Here is a 14,536-nt window from a genome sequence, read left to right as displayed (position 1 = left end):
CAATAGATAACAAAGTCCTTAGAAAAATCTGGTGGTAGCAACACAGGTGCGGAAGTCAGGCGTCTTTTCAGTTCCTGAAAACTATGCTCACACTGTGGTGTCCACTTGAACTTTTTATCCTTCTTGAGGAGTTCAGTTAGAGGCTTTGCAACCTTGGAAAAATTCTCGACGAAGCGGCGACAATAGCTCGCTAGACCAAGAAAACTCCTAACTTGCTTAACCGATTCAGGTTGAGTCCAATCAAGGACAGCTTGAACTCTCTCGGGATTGACAGAAATACCCTTACCAGAGATTACGTGGCCTAGATAGGTCACTTCTGGTAACCAGAATTCACATTTTGAAAATTTGGCATAAAGGCGATGCTCTCGAAGTTTCATCAATACCAGCCTTAGATGCTCGGCATGTTCTTGTTCATTCTTGGAGTAGATGAGAATATCATCGAGGTACACTACGACGAATTTATCCAAATACTCCATAAAGATTGAATTCATCAGTCGAGAGAAGGTGGCTGGGGCATTGGTTAAACCGAAGGACATAACGGTGTACTCATATTGGCCATAACGAGTAACAAAGGCCGTTTTTGGAATGTCCCCGTTCTTAATCTTGATTTGATGGTATCCCAACCTCAAATCCATTTTGGAGAAGACTGAGGATCCAGCGAGCTGATCATACAGATCGTTGATCCTGGGGAGCGGATACTTGTTCTTTATGGTGACCAGGTTAACTGGTCGGTAATCTACAACCATCCGATCCGTTCCGTCTTTCTTCTTGACAAAGAGGACGGGACAAGCCCAAGGAGAAGAGCTAGGACGAATGAAACCCTTGTTCAAGGCCTCATCTAATTGCTTTTTAAGTTCGGCTAGCTCCAGGGGTGCCATCTTATAAGGTCTTCTGGCTATTGGGACAGTTCCCGGAACAAGATCTATCACAAACTCTACATCTCTGTGAGGTGGAATTCCTGGCAGTTCCTCTGGAAAAACATCCGGGAAGTCACGGACTACCGGAATGTCTTCAAGTTCCGGAAGAGGGTTGGCATTTAGGGAATAGAGTTGGCATTTGGCAACTCGAGTAGAGACATTTACTATCTCACCCGAGGGATGGGTAAGCTGGACATTTCTAGAGCGAGTATCAATCTTGGCATAGTGAGCTGACATCCAGTCCATGCCCAAGATGATATTAATATCCGAAGATTTCAGCGCTATCAATGAGGCTAGAAAAACTAGCCTGTCTACTAGAATTTCATTGTCATAGGTTATCCTAGAGGTTTGCCATTTACTACCAGGGGTTTGGACAACCAATGGGATTGGCATATCACAAAATGACATGTTATGCAACTGTGCATAACTTTCTGAAATGAAGGAATGAGAAGACCCAGTGTCAAACAGAACGGACGCTGGGTGATGATTAACAAGAAGCGTACCCAGCATGACGTCGGGATCCTTTGCAGCTTCTTCTGCTAACACATAGTTCACACGGCCACGTGCAGGAGTTGGCTTCACATAAAACGCTTTGCCGGACTTGGCCTGCCCGACAGACTTTCTGGGTTGCTTGGCACCCACATTCTGAGGACACTCACGGGAATAATGCCCTGGTTCTCCACACTTGTAGCATATCACCTGGTTGGCACGTGGTGCAGCATTGCTAGCTGGACCACCATAAGCTTTTGTTGGAGGGTTGGCCTGATTCGTCTGAGACGCCACGTAGGATGGCCTCGGGGTGTATCTTGGCGGCAGAGAACTGTTTGGAACCCATAGCCTGCGTTTTGGAAACGCGGAACCAGAAGACGAGCCAAAGTCACGGGAGTGCTTCCTTGTGGCTTCGAAGTCAGTATGACCAGTCTCCGCACTGATCGCTTTGTTGACCAGGGCTTGAAAGCTTGCACACTCATGGAGGCGCAGGTCTCGACGGAGCTCAGGGCTCAGACCCTTACGGAATCTTGCTTGCTTCTTGGCGTCAGTAGACACCTCCTCTGTTGCATAGCGGGCGAGGTTACCGAACTCGCGGCTATAGGCATCCACAGACAACTTGCCCTGAGTGAAGGCACAGAACTCCTCTCTCTTTCTGTCCATCAGGCCCTCTGGAATATGGTGCAGACGAAAAGCTGTACTGAAGTCTACCCATGTGGCCACTGGTTCAGCGGGACGCATAGCTTCAAAATTCTCCCACCATAGATTGGCGGGTCCCTCCAGGAAATACGCCGCAAAGGTCACCTTGTCGGCCTCAGACACATTCGCAGAGCGAATCTTGCGTGAAATGCTGCACAGCCAGTCATCAGCGTCGAGGGGATCGACGGAATGATGAAACTTTGGAGGGTTCAGCTTCACAAAGTCGTTGAGGGACACTGCAACATTCCTAGGCTGTCGAGCCGTATTCTGCTCAATACGCTCTAGCAGTCGGTTGGTCTCCCTTTTGTTTCTTTCTGCCTCAAGCATCACTTCTACTAGAGAAGGTGGGTGAGGCAGGTCTTCCTGCAACGCTTGACTACCCTCACCTTGCTCATGAGCAGGGGCACGGTTCAACCTGGTGAACACCATCCTGACAAACAAACTCATAGCTTAGACCAATATCATATCAATACTAACTATGGATTAAGAATGTACTGAACACACGGAATGCGGAAATGAATATCCGAACAACATGGTAACAAGCAACTGCTATATATACACCATGGTTCATACACACCCTTACATAGTTCAGTACAAACTTACTCGAAGAGCAAACTACTGAAATGGTGGAACTACTCATCAGAGGCTTACAAGCTTCCTATACATTATTTATCTAGGCCTCCGGAATTCGTTTCACATTACTACCATACTCCACAAGTCACGCAGGACTGTGAACATACGGCTACTACCATACTATCCTTCCGCTCATAGCTCAGGCATCCGCATAGAACATCTCATAGAGGTTACCTCCTTGACTCGGAAGCTCAACCTGCGGATCAGGAAACACTCCAGCCTGAGATCCCTGGGATCCATAAGGACACGGATGTGGCCTTGGTCCCCTGACTGGTGGTAAGAGGGGTTCCCGAAGAGGTGTGACTCCTCCTATAGCTGGCCAGTCAACGTGGGCCGGAAGATGGGTCCTAACAGGGTTCAGCATCTCCATCTCTCCATACCCTGTCTGGACTACCGGTGTCAGCTGCGTCAAAGCTGTCCACAGACGGGCACGGGTAGCATAAAGCTCCATGCGGAGAGCACGAGCATCCTTGTCTCTGTTCTCTAGCATCTCAACAGTGGACTGCAGAAGTGGGTCCTCCATAGAGGAATCAAAATAGACTCCACTGAGGTATCCCTCTTCACCAGACTGAGAGGCCGGAACATAGCAGAACTCTGAATTCTGCAGCAGTGCATGTCTCGCTCTCATAATAGTCAGCATTGAATAGGCAGCATCTTGTACTGCCATGTCAACAGTGACTCCCAATCCATAGGACCAATGGATTGGATTCTCCGCTCCAGGGTAATCTGGAAATACCCTAACAGTGCAAATGTACTGGCTCTGGTTGAAGTCTCGGTACTGTTCCTCCACTGTGTACTCGGGGTACCAGCGGTAACCGCACACCGACATCACCCTGACCAGCATGGCCGTATGACCCGGTACATCAATGCACCTGGTCAAACGTACCACCTGACGAGAAGGACGGCCAGGCATCTGTAAATAGAGAGTAATGCAAAAAGCATTAGAGCTCTGAATGCAAAATTGGGCAGCATAACGGCTGTAAATGCTCAAAAACAAATTTTGAGACAACCCAAAATGGAATAGCGTAACCACTCAACTATCAAGTTCAATTCTCTGGTCACCAAACTTACTTCCTGCTTCCTAGGAATAAAAGAAACCCAATATCTCTCGACCCGTAGTCCTATAATCTACCGATCAAAATCCGAGCCTAGGAGAAGATGAGTAACCTAGTCCTTAATTCCCGCAGAAAAGACGAGGATGACCAGAATAGAATATCTTGAGAAGAGAACAAGAGTGTTACGTTCCCTTCCACAAACAATTCCCTTATATATAACTAAAGCAATTCTAGACTCAACTTCGACCAGTTTGGCTTAGTAATCCTACAGTCAGTCAGGCTCTGATACCAACACTGTCGGGACCCCGATCCTAAGCCATAGGAATCCAGCCTGTAACACATCGCATCCCTTTGTGGTCTCACGCACGGTTAACTCCACGGCTGCAGCCTTACCTTAGCCGGGACCGTTTGCGTCTTTTGACTCACGTATGCGATAGTGTCGCTAGCATTCCAATGTCAAAGAACCCGGATCGACATGTCTAGTCATAAACCAAAGTGGCAGTTTCGCACAAGGACAGGCATACATGACCCAACAAAGCAGGTGTCGGTCACCAATGAACGTAGACGAGTCGTAGCAAGCTACAAGGACTCCATTACGTCGCGTGACATTTCCCCAAAGGGGACAGACACAGCAGCTAAGAAGGACACATGCCGGTCAACCAATGTGTCCGGAGCAGTAGCGAACTACCAAGGCTCGTTGGATCACAAAGGGGCATTTCCTTGTAAGGAGTGCTACTAAAGTTCACGACTAGGTATTCGAACCCCATACATATCAAGTAAGACACACGTACGCATGGCATACCGATATGTATAGATACATCGATGGCATCACAACATAACCATAAACATACAAGCTTTATTTAAGAGGCTCGGAAGAGCCACACACATATTATTACACATTAAGGGTCTCACGACCCATAATATCAGTCAGACAATACAAGCCAGCGGAAGAGTTATAAACTGCCTGGGTACAGACAGGGCAACTAGTAGGCATGTGGCCTGACTATACTACAGAGCCGACGTAGGGCCAGATCGTAGCTGGGACACCAGCTACTCGTCGTCGTCGATGTCTACGAAGAACCCTCCATTAGGGTCATTAGCAATCTCTGCAACATTTATTAAGAAAACATGAGTACGAAGGTACTCAGCAAGACTTTAGGGTGACTAACTACTCATGCAAGGTATCAAGAAGGTATTGTGGGGTTTCATGCGGAAAGCCAGCATTTGACTCGTGGCTAGACAACTTGCTTTTTGAAATTAGTTTTGACAACTTGATTTCTCGCACACGAGTCCACTAACACCACAACAATACACTATCGTGGAATCATTCCGTCTCCATACGGAAATGCCGTCCACGACATTGACGCTTATCTTGACAATTTTATGAGTAGCCATTGAAGTTATCTATGAACAACATATGTCTCCAAGTAGTCCATATCCGCGGACGCGGCTATTCGAATAGATCATAACCCTGCAGGGGTGTACTTCGTCACACACGCTCCCGCCACTTATCGCCATGTGCACGTCATGCACCTCGGCAACCTTCAAGCGGAAGCCCAGCGAGGGAGTCGGCCACGACCGTTAACCACACTAGTACCTAGTCCAGGTTTATCGCCTATCTGAGAGTAACCCGTACGGAAGTCCGGCCGAGGTTTCCGCCACGGCCTCAAACGATGTGCGCAGGGTTCCCAAGCCCACCATCCGGGTGCCACTTGGTACACCGTGCCACTGCCTACCGCATCACGGTCCACCTCTCAGGTCAGCACCATGCACGGCCTCCAGCATTACTATAAACACCAGAAACTACTTGCAACTCCTGGACCGAGTACTAAGCGATTAATAGGCCGAGCGGGGTCATATTTCAGGGCCCAGCATGTGGTAGTATCTAGTCTTGGATTACATACACGGAACTCAGTTCCTAAGGACGGTTCCAATGAAACAACCCGCCATGTACTCCTACACAGCCTTTCACCGGTACCTTTACCAAATCAAGTTCAACACACGACCTTTGCTCACCGAACACATTCCACATTTCTGTTCATCTCCCAGATGACAAACCATACACAACTCTAAGCATAGCATGCATAGCAGGATAAGGCACATCATAGCTCAAGCAACTACCAGGTATGCTAGGTTGCAAGGTTCGGCTATTTACTGTGACAAGGTTAAGTCATGCAAAGGAAGTGGGTCCAACTATCGTGGCAAAAGCAGCTGAAGCATTTGATCCTAATGCATTAAATAGGTGCAGGAGCAAGAACATAGGTGTTATCGGGATGATCAAAAGGGTTGCTTGCCTTGTTGCTCAGAGGAGGAACGATATCCGTCGGACGGATATTCGGTGGAATCCGGGGGTGCGGAGCCTACCGAAATGAATGGCAACATTCAATAACAATCATATGCAATCAAAATGATGCATGAGCATGGCATGAGAATGCAGGTGATAAGTTATTATAATCAAGATGTTTTAGGTTTAGAGTTGATTTGAATCACATTCGAATAGCAATTCAAACGGGTATTCCCGAATACCGGTTTAATTGATTCGACCTGATGCTCAGATCAACCTAATGTTAACATGCATGAAATGTCATGTTATGGTACTGATTTACCCCTAGGGCAGTGTGTGATCATTGTATTTATAATGAAATTTGGATATTTTTGCAAATTCCATTTATAAAGTGATTAAAAGAATTGAATTATTCCTTATTTCACAATTTAGGGTTCTGTAACTTTTTCAAACATAGTTGAAAATAGCATAATCAGAATCCTTGAATTTTTCTGATACTTTTTCATATATAAATTATTTTCATTGGAGTTACAGATTAATTTCTATGATTTTTGCAATTTTTAGCAATTTCCTGAATTATTTTTATACTGGAAATTTCATTTATTGCATCAGGCTGACGTCAGCAGGTCAGCCGACCTGTGCAGGTCAAACCTGACAGGGGGGCCCCACTGGTCAGCCTCTCTGGGACTAATCCCGCGCTGACCAGCCCCTAATTGGGGTTTGACCAGGCGTGGGGCCCTCTGGCAGCGACTCAGGGGAGGGCGATTGGGCCCTAATGGTCGGCCACGTCGACGGCCACCGGAGGGTGGTCGCCGGCGACCAAACCCGCGGCGGAGGGTTCGCCGGAGGCGACCTGGACGGCGCTGCACAGCACGAAAACGCACGCGGTTGGCAGCTACAGCAAGCCCGCGAAGTGGCCGATCTGGCAGGACCATCTGGGGAGGCTAAGGTCGCCGGAGGAGGCGTCGGCGACGAGCCGGAGCGGCGGCCGAAGCTTGGGCGTCGTCGGGGGCTTTGAATCAGAGGGATCCACGCTTAGTTCTTAGCTGCTACGGCATCTACGCGTCGTCCTGGAGCTGCTGGTGCTCTCGGGAGGACGAGCTGGACATCGGAGGGCTACCAGCGACCAGCGGCAGCGGCGGTGCTCGTCGGGCTCCGGTGAAACTAGGGCTAGAGGAGGGGATCGACGGGGAAAACTTAGGGAAAACCACCGCATGCTCACAGGGAGTGCAGAGAAGAGCTCAGACGGCTCGGGGAAGGCCTGGGGGCGACGAATCGACGGGAGAGGTCCGGCGGCCGGAGGAGGAAGACGACGGCGTTGCGGGCGTTGCAGGGCTCGAGGAGGCTTCGGCTTCTGCAGAGACGACCAGGGCGACGAGGCGGAGCTAATGGCGTGCTCGCGGAGGGGATCCTATGGCTAGGGCACGGCCAGCTCGAGCTCGAGCTCGGCTCTAATGGCGGCAGCAGGGAGAAGGAGGGGATCCGGGCGGAGGAGGAGAACCGAGGCGGGGAATGGATAGGGGAGGCTCTGGGGAGCTTATCCCCGTCGTCGCCAGCGCGAACCGGCGGCCAGGCAGGCACGCAGGTGCGTGGCCGCGCCGGAGGAGGCAGCGGCCACCTCCTGCTGCCTACTGGCGCGGGGAAGGGGACGAGCGGCGAGATGGGCTGGGCCTGGCTTGGGCGTCAGGTAAGTTTTTCCCATTTTCTCTCTTTTTGGTTTTTCTGTTTTGCTATTTATTGCTTTGCTAATTATTTCAGCTCCAAAACAAAAGGTAAAAACTAATTTTGACCTCCTGAAATATTTGTTATAATAGCCCCACTCATTTCCAAGACTTTCAACATTTTTGGAAAATTGTAGTTTCTGATTTCAAATTTTTAAATTTGAAACCAGTGGCTTTTGCATTTATTTAAAATTCTTAAAGTGTCAAGAAAATAGTTTTCTCCAATGCTCATTTACTTTCATGATTTATGAGAAAGTTTGAACATTTCTTGAGGCCATTTTGTGTTCATTGATTTTGAACTAGTTGAAATTTCCTTTAATTGAAATGGTGGCTAGGGTTTTGAGTATTTCCTTTGCCACTTTGTTGTTTTTGTTGAAACTTCTTAGATGCAAATGCAAAGAAGACATGAGCACAATGCTATCTTGGTTAAGGGTTAGGGATGTGACAAATACTTACCGCCGCTGTGCTACATCACCCTTTCCGCTTCGAGGGAACACCAACACAAGGCTCCAAGGCCACGGGGGAATACTTTGCATATTTGCCAAGGAAGTCCCTAAAGGCGTTGCTGAGGAGTATCAAGACAAGAATTGTCTCCCGTCAACACGCTTGTTTCTGCCGCCGTTGGAAGGTCTTTTGTTGCAGTAGCAAGATCTATCATGTAATCAAGTTAGTTTTGATGGGTTTTGATCCCTAGTATCCACTATGTTCTAAGATTGATGTTGCTACTACTTTGCTATGCTTAATGGTTATGACTAGGGCCCGAGTACCATGATTTCAGATCTAAACCTATTATGTTTTCATCAATATATGTGTATTCTTGATCCTATCTTGCAAGTTGTAGTCACCTACTATGTGTTATGACCCGGCAACCCCAGAGTGACAATAGCCGGAACCACTCCCGGAGATGATCATAGTATTAGGAGTTCATGTATTCACTATGTGCTAATGCTTTGTTCCGGTTCTCTATTAAAAGGAGACCTTAATATCCCTTAGTTTCCACTAAGACCCCGCTGCCAAGGGAGGGATGGACAATAGATGTCATGCAAGTTTTTTTCCATAAGCACGTATGACTAAATACGGAATACATGCCTACATTACATTGACGAACTGGAGCTAGTTACATATCACCCTATGTTATAATTGTTACATGATGAATGTCATCCGACATAATTATCCATTACCGATCCAATGCCTACAAGTCTTTTCCTACTGGTCCTTGCTAAGTTACTTTACCACTACTACTGTCACTACTGCTACTGTTACCGCTGCTACCGTTACTATGACACTACTTTGCTACTGAAACTCTGCTGCAGATACTAAGTCTTTCAGGTGTGGTTGAATTGACAACTCAACTGCTAATACTCAAGAATATTCTTTGGCTTCCCCTTGTGTCGAACCAACAAATTTGGGTTGAATACTCTACCCTCGAAAACTGTTGCGATCCCCTATACTTGTGGGTTAACAATCGCTAAGCGGGAAGCATTAATAAACGCGGTTGATGTAGTGGTACAGCTTCATGATTCAAATCACCATCGTCCCACGATCCGTTCCGATCTAGCGTCGAAACGACGGCACCTCCGCGTTCAGCACACATACAACTCGATGATGATCTCGGCCTTCTTGATCCAGCAAGAAAGACGGAGAAGTAGATGAGTTCTCCGGCAGCATGATGGCACTCCGGCGGTGGTGATGATCTACTTCTTCACGTCTCCCCCCGAGCTCCGCAGAAATCCGATCTAGAGGCAAAACTATGTGGAATAGGTTTGAGTTGCACGTGGCAAAGTTGTGTCTCAAAAACCGTAAAACCACCAATATATATAGGAGGAGGGGAGGGGCTAGCATTGGGGCACAAGGGCCCCAAGGGTGCACCGGCCGAAGGGGTGGAGGAGGACTCCTCTTACAATTCGGTTTGGGAAGGAGGAGTCCTCCTCTTCCTTCCAACCTCCCTCTTTCCTTTGGTATTTTTACTTGTGGCGCCATAGCCCTCTTGGGATGGCTCCACCAGCTCACTAAGGACTTGGTGCGCCACCCTAAGGCCATGGGCTCACTCCCGGGTCGGTGGGCCCCTCCTGGTAAACACCCGGAACCCATTCGTCACTCCGGTACACTACCGGAAATGCCCGAAACTTTCCAGTGACCAAATGAAACCATACTATATATCAATCTTCGTTTTTGGAGCATTCCAGAAACCCTCGTGACGTCCGTGATCTCATCCGGGACTCCTAACAACATTCGGTAACCACACATATAACTCAACTATACTAAAACACCATCGAACCTTAAGTGTGCAGACCCTGCGGGTTCGAGAACTATGTAGACATGACCCGAGACACTCCTCGGTCAATATCCAATAGCGGGACCTGGATGCCCATATTGGATCCTACATATTCTCCGAAGATCTTATCGGTTGAACCTCAGTGCCAAGGATTCATATAATCCCGTATGTCATACCCTTTGTCCTTCGGTATGCTACATGCCGGAGATTCGATCGTCGGTATCTACATACCTATTTCAATCTCGTTACCGGCAAGTCTCTTTTCTCGTTCCGTAATACAAGATCCCGTGAATTACACGTAGTCACATTGCTTGCAAGGCTTGTGTGTGATGTTGTATTACTGAGTGGGCCCCGAGATACCTCTCTGTCACACGGAGTGACAAATCCCAGTCTTGATCCATACTAACTCAATGGACACCTTCGGAGATACATGTAGAGCACCTTTATAGTCACCCAGTTATGTTGCAACATTTGATACACACAAGGTATTCCTCCGGTGCCAGTGAGTTATATAATCTCATGGTCATAGGAATAAATACTTGGCACGCAGAAAACAATAGCAATAAAATGACACAATCAATATGCTACGTTCATAGTTTGGGTCTAGTCCATCACATGATTCTCCTAATGATGTGATCCAGTTATCAAGTGACAACACTTGCATATAGTCAGAAAACCTTGACTATCCTTGATCAACTGGCTAGCCAACTAGAGGCTTGCTAGGGACATTGTTTTGTCTATGTATCCACACATGTATCTATGTTTTCATTTAGTACAATTATAGCATGGATAATAAACGATTATCTTGAAACAAGAAATATAATAATAAGTATTTATCATTGCCTCTAGGGCATATCTCCAACACCAAGCACGATGTTCCTTGCATCTTCTCCGAAAAATTTATATTCAATGTTGGATGCTCTCAACTGGCTAGCATCTGCGAGGTGTCTCATCTTCGGATCATCTCCATCATTGGGCTTCTTCCTCTCCGCGTGACAGCGCATGAGCTTTGCTTCCTTAGGATCTACAAAATACCGGTACAGACGGGGAGTGGTCGGAAAGTACCATACAACTTTCTGAGGAGCTTTATTTCCTGCCTTATTGTATCAAGAAGCATTGCACACTGGACACCTGGTTTTTCCCGCGTACTTCCCCCGATAAATGATGCAATCGTTGATGCATGTGTGGTATCTAATGTGCGGCAGATCAACAGGGCAAACAATTTTCTTGGCCTCATCGACACTAGTAGGACACAGGTTCCCCGCGAGAATAACTTTATTATGTAGATACTTCAAATGCTCATCGAGGCTTTTGTTTGTCAATTTGTTTTTGGCATTCTTCTTTAGAAGTTCGTGCGTGAAACTCAAGTGGGTAACCTCGGGATCACAACTGTCATATAATGAAGTCTTCGAGTCTACTTCAAATTGCGCCATCTTGGCCTCCTCTCTAGAAGCAACTCTGTCGCTAGTCGTACACTTGCAAAGGAGGTCTCGAACATGAGTTCCTGCACGACTGAACTTAGTAGCATCGAAGTCTGCGGCGTGTCCGTCGCCTCTTCTCCGCCATGTCCGTACTCTGCTTCTTCACCGTTTCCAGAATCTCTCCGCCTCCATGTCCGGACTATTCCCCACCGCCGTGTCCGAACTGTTCCCCGCCGCTGTGTTCGGACTCTTCACCGCTGCCGTGTCCGGCGCCATCGTCTTCGTGTCAATTGGTCATCTCTTCGTCTAGTCCCATGTCATTATTTCCTGCCATGTGGATGTTCTCATCATCATCTTCACTTATCCACCGAGTATAGCCATCCATGAAACGACTGATCAGCAAGTGGACCTTCAAACTGCCACCATCGAAAGGGTCGAAAAATACTCCTTCTTTGCATTTTGTACACGGACATCTAATCCTAGTCTGTTTATTGCATACATGTCCATCACCGCGGATTGCAAGTATCGCTCCACCTTCCTTCCACTCACCTTCATGATTGTACGGTATAACAAGCAAAAGGGTTATAAACAAAATGCATGCATGCATCAAAGTCATAAAAACATTTGTCATGACCTTGCCTAAAAATAGGACATATCGAGTTTGCTCGAAATTCGTCGAAACGGAAATAAATCGACATTTCGGCAAAACATAAGAAACTCACGGGGCATGTCACTCACACAAATCCCTTCATATCGCAAACACACACATTCCAATATTGAAGTGCACAAATTTTTACTCACCTATATCCCGAGAGAGATGGTGCACAACTAAATAAATAGCTAGATCTAGTTGTGTTCCGAGGAGAGATGACTCTAGCTAATTAGTGGAGAGTTAGATATGACCTAGCTAGCTAGATCTATATGTATGGAAGGGTAAAAGGGGATGTGAAAGGGGGAGAGGGGGTGTGTATAGAGAGAGTTAGAAGAGACCATTTATGGAGGAGAATTAGGGTGGAGGGGGCATTGATACGTCTCCATCGTATCTACTTTTCCAAACTCTTTTGCCCTTGTTTTGGACTCTAATTTGCATGATTTGAGTGGAACTAACCCGGACTGACGCTGTTTTCAGCAGAATTGCCATGGTGTTGTTTTTCCGCAGAAATAAAAGTTCTCGGAATGACCTGGAAATTTACGAGGATTTTTGTGGAATATATAAAAAATACTGGCGCAAGAATTACCTGGAGACACGAAGCCAGGAGCTCACAAGCCCAGGAGGCGCGCCCCCTGGCCGCGCCTGGCAGGCTTCCGAGGCCGTCGTGGCTCCGCAACCTCCAACTCTAGCTCTATATATTCTCTCTCGCCCAGAAAAAATTAGGAGAGAATAGTTCATCACGCTTCGCGACACGGAGCCGCCGCCACAACCTGTTCTTCCTCTGGAGGCCAGATCAGGAGTCCGTTCTGGGCTCCGAAGAGGGGAAATCGACGCCGTCGTCATCACCAACCATCCTTCATCGCCAATTCCATGATGTTCTTCATCGTTCGTGAGTAATCTCATCGTAAGCTTGCTGGACGGTGATGGGTTGGATGGGATGTATCATGTAATCGAGTTAGTTTTGATGGGGTTTGATCCCTAGTATCCACTATGTTCTAAGATTGATGTTGCTACTACTTTGCTATGCTTAATGCTTGTCACTAGGGACCGAGTGCCATGATTTCAGATCTGAACCTATTATGTTTTCATCAATATATGTGTGTTCTTGATCCTATCTTGCAAGTTGTAGTCACCCACTATGTGTTATGACCCGGCAACCCCGGAGTGACAATAACCGGAACCACTCCCAGAGATGACCATAGTATGAGGAGTTCATGTATTCACTATGTGCTAATGCTTTGTTCCGGTTCTCTATTAAAAGGAGACCTTAATATCCCTTAGTTTCCATTAGGACCCCGCTGCCACGGGAGGGATGGGCAATAGATGTCATGCAAGTTATTTTCCATAAGCACGTATGACTAAATACGGAATACATGCCTGCATTACATTGACGAACTGGAGCTAGTTACATATCACCCCATGTTATAACTATTACATGATGAATGTGATCCGACATAATTATCCATCATCGATCCAATGCCTACGAGTCTTTTCCTACTGGTCCTTGCTAAGTTACTTTACCGCTACTGCTGTCACTACTGCTACTGTTACCGCTATTGCTGTCACTACTACTACTGTTACCGTTGCTACCGTTACTATCACACTACTTTGCTACTAAAACTTTGCTGCACATACTAAGTCTTTCAGGTGTGGTCGAATTGACAAGTCAACTGCTAATACTCGAGAATACTCTTTGGCTTCCCCTTGTGTCAAATCAACAAATTTGGGTTGAATACTTGATGACCCACAAGTATAGGGGATCAATCGTAGTCCTTTCGATAAGTAAGAGTGTTGAACCCAACAAGGAGCAGAAGGATCTGACAAGTCGTTTTCAGCAAGGAAAAATCTGCAAGCACTGAAATTGTCGGTAACAAGTGATTGTGTGGTGAGATGATTCGTAGCAAGCAACAAGTAACAAAAGTAGCAACGATGCAGCAAAGTGGCCCAATCCCTTTTGTAGCAAGGGACAAGCCTGGACAAAGTCTTATAAGAGGAAAAACGCTCCCAAGGACACACAGGAATTTCGGTCATGCTAGTTTCATCATGTTCATATGATTCACGTTAGTTACTTTGATAGTTTGATATGTGGGTGGACTGGCGCTTGGGTACTGCCTTTACTTGGACAAGCAACCCACTTACGATTAACCCCTCTCGCAAGCATCCGCAACTACAAAAGAAGAATTAAGACAAAGTCCAACCATAGCATTAAACTAGTGGATCCAAATCAGCCCCTTATGAAGCAACGCATAAACTAGGGTTTAAGCTTCTGTCACTCTAGCAACCCATCATCTACTTACTACTTCCCAATGCCTTCCTCTAGGCCCAAATAATGGTGAAGTGTTATGTAGTCCACGTTCACATAACACCACTAGAGGAAAAACAACATACAA

Source organism: Hordeum vulgare, chromosome 3H, assembly GCF_904849725.1.
Source record: "Hordeum vulgare subsp. vulgare chromosome 3H, MorexV3_pseudomolecules_assembly, whole genome shotgun sequence".
In the NCBI taxonomy this organism is placed as follows: domain Eukaryota; kingdom Viridiplantae; phylum Streptophyta; class Magnoliopsida; order Poales; family Poaceae; genus Hordeum; species Hordeum vulgare.
Note: the sequence above shows the minus strand (reverse complement) of the source record.